This window comes from Etheostoma cragini, chromosome 21 (genome assembly GCF_013103735.1).
Source record: "Etheostoma cragini isolate CJK2018 chromosome 21, CSU_Ecrag_1.0, whole genome shotgun sequence".
Taxonomy (NCBI): Eukaryota; Metazoa; Chordata; class Actinopteri; order Perciformes; family Percidae; genus Etheostoma; species Etheostoma cragini.
The window spans coordinates 17,329,458-17,336,817 of record NC_048427.1 but is presented as its reverse complement, the minus strand read 5'-3'; the positions used below and the strand labels follow the sequence as shown (position 1 = coordinate 17,336,817).

Sequence of the window (7,360 nt, the reverse complement as noted above, 5' to 3'; positions counted from 1 at the left end):
GAAAACTGTAAGATGGATAAAAGTTGAGGTTGAAAGCTTATTTTTGTTGATTTAAGCAGGCATAATGTCTACGAGCCACGACATAGTGCATTGTTTTCAACTTGTTAGCCTGTGTGTGTGACATCATGGCAAAATGTGGGCCTGGAGGCCAATTCTTTCTTTCCTTTCTTTCCAGGATGTCACGACCTGCTTTACTCTGCCTATGACTGGCTAGGACTTGTTGTCTTCGTTGGTTGGAGTGGCTAGGTTTAGACATGAGGAGTGATATTGGTTAGGGTAAGAATACCAACCAATCAGAGACAAAGTAGGGCGGGTCATGCCTTCGCCATCCTAGGAAAAGAAACTTTGCGTCCTGGAGACACCTACTGAAGCTGGAACTACCACAGCAGTAGCCTTGCCAGGTGTTTTAATTTCTGTTTATGTATGAAAGATCTTGTCACTCCAATAGCACCTCAGTCGGGCAAGATGCAGTCATAAAAAGAAAAAGGGGTGTGGTTGAGATCAAAATGAAGGCAGAGTGTGAAGATGGGTGTGGTCCGAGCATGGGTGGAAGCAGGGACACCTAACGCCCCAGGCACAAGTTTGCGTCGCAGCTGTTGTGATCCCATCGCGAGATAGTCTCTAGTTTAGCATGTTAGCATGGTAACGTTTCCTAGTTAGCACTCGAACACAGCTTAGCTCAGGCAATAGTTTTGCAGATGTTTGGTCATAAACCAAAGATGGTCACCAGAGGTTTTGCAAGTCATCCTGAGGGAATATTACATTACATTACATGTCATTTAGCTGACGCTTTTATCCAAGGCGACTTGCAATTGAGTGCTTTCAACCTTTGAAAGGTAAAAACTACATTACAGTACATTACCTTAAAATAAGCAAAACTAGAAAGAGCCATATGAAAGGGCAGCTGTAAAAATATATCTAATTCTTTTTTGGTGTAGTTGGAAGCGATGTGTTTATAGCCTTCGGCGGAAGATGTGTAGGCTTTCGGTCCTTATGTCAATGGGGAGCTTGTTTCACCATTTAGGAGCCGGGATTTTGTTGAGTGACATAAATGTCTGAACCAGATTTCCGTTCAATTATCCATTTTATTTATTTATTTAATTATTTAACTTTTAAAAAAAATTGGTGGATCAAACAATTGACCAGCAGTTACCAGTTTTAAAGTAACTATGTAAGATTTACTACAAGAGGACTACTGTTACCTACAGTGACACCCTGGCTGAGCTGACTTATTGTCTGACATGCCCAAAACTCTTTATTCTGATCAGGTAACTTTACTTATCTGCATACTAACAGACTCACAGATGTGCTAACGATTCTTTTATGAATTACTTTGACTTTTTGAGCCAAACCAAAGACAAAACAAGACAGGAAGACACCAGCAGATGGTCTGCTAGTAAACCGGGAGAGTTGGCATGTAGGATTCAAGGCTAAAGATCCCCTCCAGTGATAATATTCTTACTCTCGCCAGGGTGAAAGCAACCAAGGTTGATAAAAAAGGTCTCTTATGTCTTTAAGGCAGGGCACATTCCATTAAAGTAAGTCAAAGTAAAATCCTCCAACACAACAGTGGAACTTTTCTCTGCTCAGCCCTGTGAAATGGCTGATAGTGTATAAAAAATAATGATGATAATAATATCACTAGATCTGTCTTATCAGCATTCCATGACTGGGACTGGCTGATATATGTCTTTAATTAAATACCACTGACAACCTTGTTTGTCAGTGAACTCACACCCATAGAACTCAAACTAGTACAGGTTGTACTGCAGAGTACTGGTTCACTCCAGCAGAAACATGAGTATTGTTTCCATGTGTTGTCTGGGCTCTGAGGCTCTGAGCTCGCTTGTTATTCTGCTGATGTAAGATTTTGAACATATTTTGCTCAGAAAGACTCATGCTGTAGTGTAAATATAGTTAAAGTCACAACTCTTTTGAGATTAAAAGTTGCAACTACTGACAGGGTTGGACTGGGGTAAAAAGTCAGCCGTGTACTTTTGAGACCCAGACCAGCCCACCAAAACTGGTTGAACACCAACCATCCTTCAACACATGTTTATACCCGCAGGGTTCAACTTTTGTGGAATGGTAGATTTGCTTGAGTCACCAGCCTTTAACATTCACTAGCCATTTGGATGATGGCCAAAAAGTTCATTTTAAACCCTACATACCAGCCCCTAATACTCTCAATTAGCTCAGTATTAAGTGAGAGAGTATGACTAAGTCAAAAAGGCTGCCTGGCGCCTGATGGACAGATGGCAAAAGTTAAAGGATGGATCATGGCTGCCATCACATGGGCCGATAACAAAAAAAAGAAGGTCTTCGACCAGAGTGCCCATTCCGATGGCCAATGCATGTCTGACTACTAACTTTTTTAATGGTTCATAAATCACAAATCATGAATCAAAACTCAATTGATCAGTTATTAGCATTAATGAGAACAACTTTTCGGCTGCCAGTTGCAAATGCCATTCACTGATTTGGACCAAAATCCATTTATCAACGACTTACTAATGACTCAATATGATTTATAACTGATTATTGATTAAAAACCTTAATAAATGCGTTTTTAAAACTTCTAACTGTAGACTCGCTGGATTCTTAGGAAGTGAGAAACCCACGAGTATTTCTTTGAGGATTACCAACATTTACAACTCTTTTGACCAAATAAAAAGATCATATACAAGTCAATGAGTTTTAAGTGTGGTTCCTATTAATGGCATGATGTATATTGCAGGTCCTCTGAGACAGAAGTAGGTCTCAAAGTGATTTTTTTTCTTAATGTGTCCATTTGAAAAATGGAGATACGTGGCTTGTGAGAAATGGGTTCAATATCTACTTTGGTGACTATGGGGCGAAAGGATCGCTCATAATATGTTGACGTTCACTTTTCCGATTGGAATCAATACACTCAGGACATGCCGGGAGTCTCCTAAAGAGGCGTATTAGTGTGGGAGCCCACGCGACACAGATACAGGAAACTAGCTCGAGTTGGGGGTGTCTTGGTTCTAAAGTGTCTCTGACTGCACTAAGGTTTAAAGTTATAAACCCTTTTTGAAGGTTCCTTATTACAAAGTGGTCGCAAAATATGTCTTGAAAACTACAAGACTACTTCTTCAGATAAACGTAGCGGCAGTGCAGAGCTTGGCATTTGGGGAAATCCAAGTGGAAGTCTTCCCAAATGCAGGAACACACCTTTCAGGCTTTAACAAGCTTCATGTTCCACAGTGAACAGGCTTGATGCTAAGCAATAAGCTAATAGGAAGCTCAGCCTTTTCACATCCTTTAACTGTTCAGTTTGTTGCATGTAGAGAATAACATGTCTCAGAGTCAGACATTTCCATACACATACCAATCAGACTGCTTCGTAGGGGCTTCAATGACACGTCACTTATACCTCTCTTATATCTCTACCAATAAAGCTAGACTCTGATGTGCTGCCTGCTCATTTGGGAAAGGTTGTTTGTTAAATATGTGACAAACTTTGTCAGTTTTAGAAATAAAATCCTTTCTGGGGTCTTTGGTGTTTTAGATAAGAGGGGAGTTGGAAACACATTCAGAATGCTTACAGCACTTACTCAAGTACAGTTTTTTGTTCATATCCATCCATTTCCCCCAAATTTCATTATAAGGTTTTTAAATTAAAATGAAAAGGTCATCCCACAGAGACATCGAAGTTATAAATATTTCACATTGATATTCTCTTTGATAGCAGCAATAATCTTTCATGAGTGTGCACTATTTTGTAAAAAAAGGGTTAGTTAAGTTCAAGTTGAATTTGATTATGTAAAATCCAGTTCCAGCTCGTAAGAAAAACTCTACCAGTGAGCTGCATGCACTTCATGTTCTGATTTATTTGCTGACTTATCTGCCAGTATTCTTACATTCTTATTTCTCTGACTTTCTTCTCAGTAGAGGACCATGTATTCAGAATTTTCCTCAGCACACTAAATTTACTTGCATCCACAGTTAGGATACTGTAATTCCCAAAATCCAGACAACTTCTGATGTCTTCATCTAAGAGGAAAAAAACTAAGAGTGGATTTTCAGTTCCTGCTGGTTACTGGCCTCTGTGAGTGAGGGGAGTGCCCTGGAATGTCTCCCAGTTGTGGCAAATATTTGGCCTGACAGAGCTGTGAGAGGGCAACACTTAAAAAGAGGAAAGAAATGAGAGATCTCTCATCTGCCTTTGCACACAGCTTTGGAAGTGGAAAAAAATGCTCGTTCCTATCACACACTAAACTTGACTTACTTTGGTGTTAGTGTATGTGTTTGTGCAAAAATCTCATCAGCGTGTGTGTGCGAAGAGCAGACAGCAGAGCAGAGGGTCCAGGTTGACTGCTGTTTACTTTGAACATGACTATTTTCCATTCCCTCACCTCTGTGAAAAATACTCCACTAGTCTTTTTAACCTTAGCGGAGACCTGTTGAGCCGACACACTGCTGCTTTATTAACCAAGTGCCTCACATTCATACAGTGGAGCCTGAGAGCTGCCCACATCTTCATTCTGCAGGCCACTGGACGCTTACGCATTCACTTATGTTAGAAAAGATCAAAGATTGAATCATTTTTAGTTCCATTCATGTAATTAACTTTCTAATCTGAATTCCCTGTCAATTTTTCAGCTGATTTTTAAAGTTTGCCTATGTATAAGAACTACACCTGACCAACATTGAATTTTTAAAGCTGATAAGAATATTGCGGCTTAGCATATAAAGAATGAGACCAACGATTCTTTATATTTGTGTATTGTGTATTAGTCCGTCTCTAAATACTTTCTGACTTCTCTACTCGTTCTATAGCTCTCAGCCACATGCCCAATTGGTTCCTACTGAAGACTGAAATCATTATAATATAAAAAAATAAAAGTTGAGTAAATTCCTAAAACCGCTGGTCACTGTCTTTTTTCAACAAACTTTCCTCTAAGAGAAGGAATTATTTGGGAAATTTTGAGCAATGGATTATTCCACATTTGGTGTTTGAAGGTGACAGGTTCTTTTTTATATATCAGCTTTAGATGTGGATTTACAGTCGATTTTAAAACAAGGATGTATGGGAAAACCTCAACCTAGAATGGATGTAATAACTGCTACAAATGTCAAGGTGACATCAGTTTAGGGTACTCAAATACTTAAATAAACTCATCGGATTAACATTAAATGACCTATTTTGGCGTCATAACTGCGCGTTTCTGCTAAAAAGTGACACTTTTGCACCCCTGAAATGAATCATGTATTATTTTCTTTGTTATAAACAAATATGCAATGATGATTGATGGCTAATATGCATGTTGAGAGGATACGACGTATGGCAGCTAGTTTAGGCGCAAAATCTGTCAAGACGTACACCAAATGCCTAATGGGGTGTGTGTGTGTTTCATAACTAGTAACTAGCCTGCACTGGGGCCCCTCGTAACTATCTTACGCCACTAGCAAGAAAGCTTTGTTCAACATGACCTCCAGCCTGGAACACAAAGCTGGCCCATGTGTAAGGCAGATAGGTGGGATTATACAACACATAGTGTAGATTTCTTGGAAGAACAACAGAGTCTAGATAAAAGACAGCTGAGATCATATTTGAAAGGTGGTCAGATCACTTTCCACCAGTTTACATGAGCAGTAGACAGACAGAGCACAGACGGCGAGTTCTCTTTAAACCTACTTACAACAATCAGCCGAGAGCAGCATTAACACAATACCTCTGTCCAACAAAAACACACAGGGTATTCTCTCCCTGTTTATCCATCTAGTAATCATGACGTAAGAGCAAGAACCAGACCAGGATTAAAGGAAACACGCTTGTTGCTTTCACTTAATAGGTGTAAAAGGAATGGTCTGTTAAACAGAAATGCAGCAGGGTACACCTGATCTCAACTCTATTTTGTCACACATGAGCCAATATTAAATGGCTTGTTAGTGAGAACAGACAGAACTGTTTCAATGCCGGGCAACAGACAGACCTCTGAACTATCGGAGACCTGAATAATAATACTCCTTTCATTCCACCCTAATATATCAAATTGTATTTTTGTGCAGTTTTAAAGCAGTACCAAACACTCAATTCACGTTATAAATAAAAGGGTACCAGAATTTCATGACCATTTTGTGTTTTCAATATCAATCTCATGTTGCATGGACAAGCTACAGAGCTAACATTTTGGTGACTTTCTTACCTTTGACTTTGGATGGATAGAAGTTTTTCAATGTGGAAAACCCTTTCTCCCTCACAGTCTGTAGCTACATTTTAAACCTGACACATAGACAGCAAAGTTGTCCCTGTGGGCTTATAACTGTGGAATCAAACAATTATCTACTCTGTTCTGAAAGGGATGTTTCCCTTGTGAAATACTGAGAATTTATTATGAGGGGCCATCTGGGACATTATTTACAATTACCTCACAAACATAGAATTGAAATGCTCTCACACATTATACTGAAACCTCTGATCTTAAATGTATGTATTTAAACAGGCCCTTCTTTTATGGTAATACAGCCACTTAAGCAACTGTTTTGCTTGTTTCTGAATCCATCCTCAATTCAGAAAAACAGAGGCAGAAATACAGAGCTCTGTGTTTTTGGAAGTAATAAGCCAATGACTCATAATTCAGAAAGACAGGGCCTGTTTAGATACATGAATTGCAATGTCACTTGTAACGAACAACATCTTTATAGCTTAATGGTTATATCATTAACTTTCATGTAGGAGACCCAGGTTTAAATCCTGGATAGGGATTTTTTTCCCAGCCACCTGTCCCACCAAATCACCTCCCTGTCGACTGAAATCCTCTCACACGCAGTACTGAAACAGACTCATAAACTCAACTGAAATTCTCTCATAAACACTACTAAAACGCTTTCATAAACACCACTGAAACACATAAATGTGCTGTACAAAAATGTTCTCATGTACACTATTGCAGGTGAATTTCTGTTTCAGTTGTGTATAGAAGAGCAATTCTGTATTGGGTGTGAAAGGGTTTCTGTAGCGTTTCAGTAATGTTTGTAAGCAATTCAATTGAGTGTGTGTGTGAGGTATTAGTACAGTATGTGAGAGTATAATTTTTTACTAAAATGTCTGAAAGCATTTCACTTGAGTGTGTGAAATCATTTCACTTGTTTGTGTGTGAGTTAATTGTGAATAATGTCCCAGATGGCCCCTCATAATTGATCATCCTTCATTTTCACAACAATGTCTTAAAACACTTGTTACTGAGAAAAAAATATGTTCATTACTGTAACATGATTCATGATAACTGCTGCTATATTCTAACATGTTAAAATGTAGCACAATAGCTGTAAATACATGCTTTTATGAAGTATAATTACTGCATGGATGTATCTTACTATGGTAATCCCATAG

The 7,360-nt window shown here is 38.9% G+C and overlaps 1 protein-coding gene across 5 annotated transcripts in view; it reads right to left on the bottom strand.

Moving 5' to 3' along the window:
- atp6v0a1b (ATPase H+ transporting V0 subunit a1b) overlaps window positions 1–7,360 on the bottom strand; it is a 35,454-nt gene that overhangs the window by 1,354 nt on the left and 26,740 nt on the right. The gene's annotated exons all lie outside the window — the stretch shown is intronic.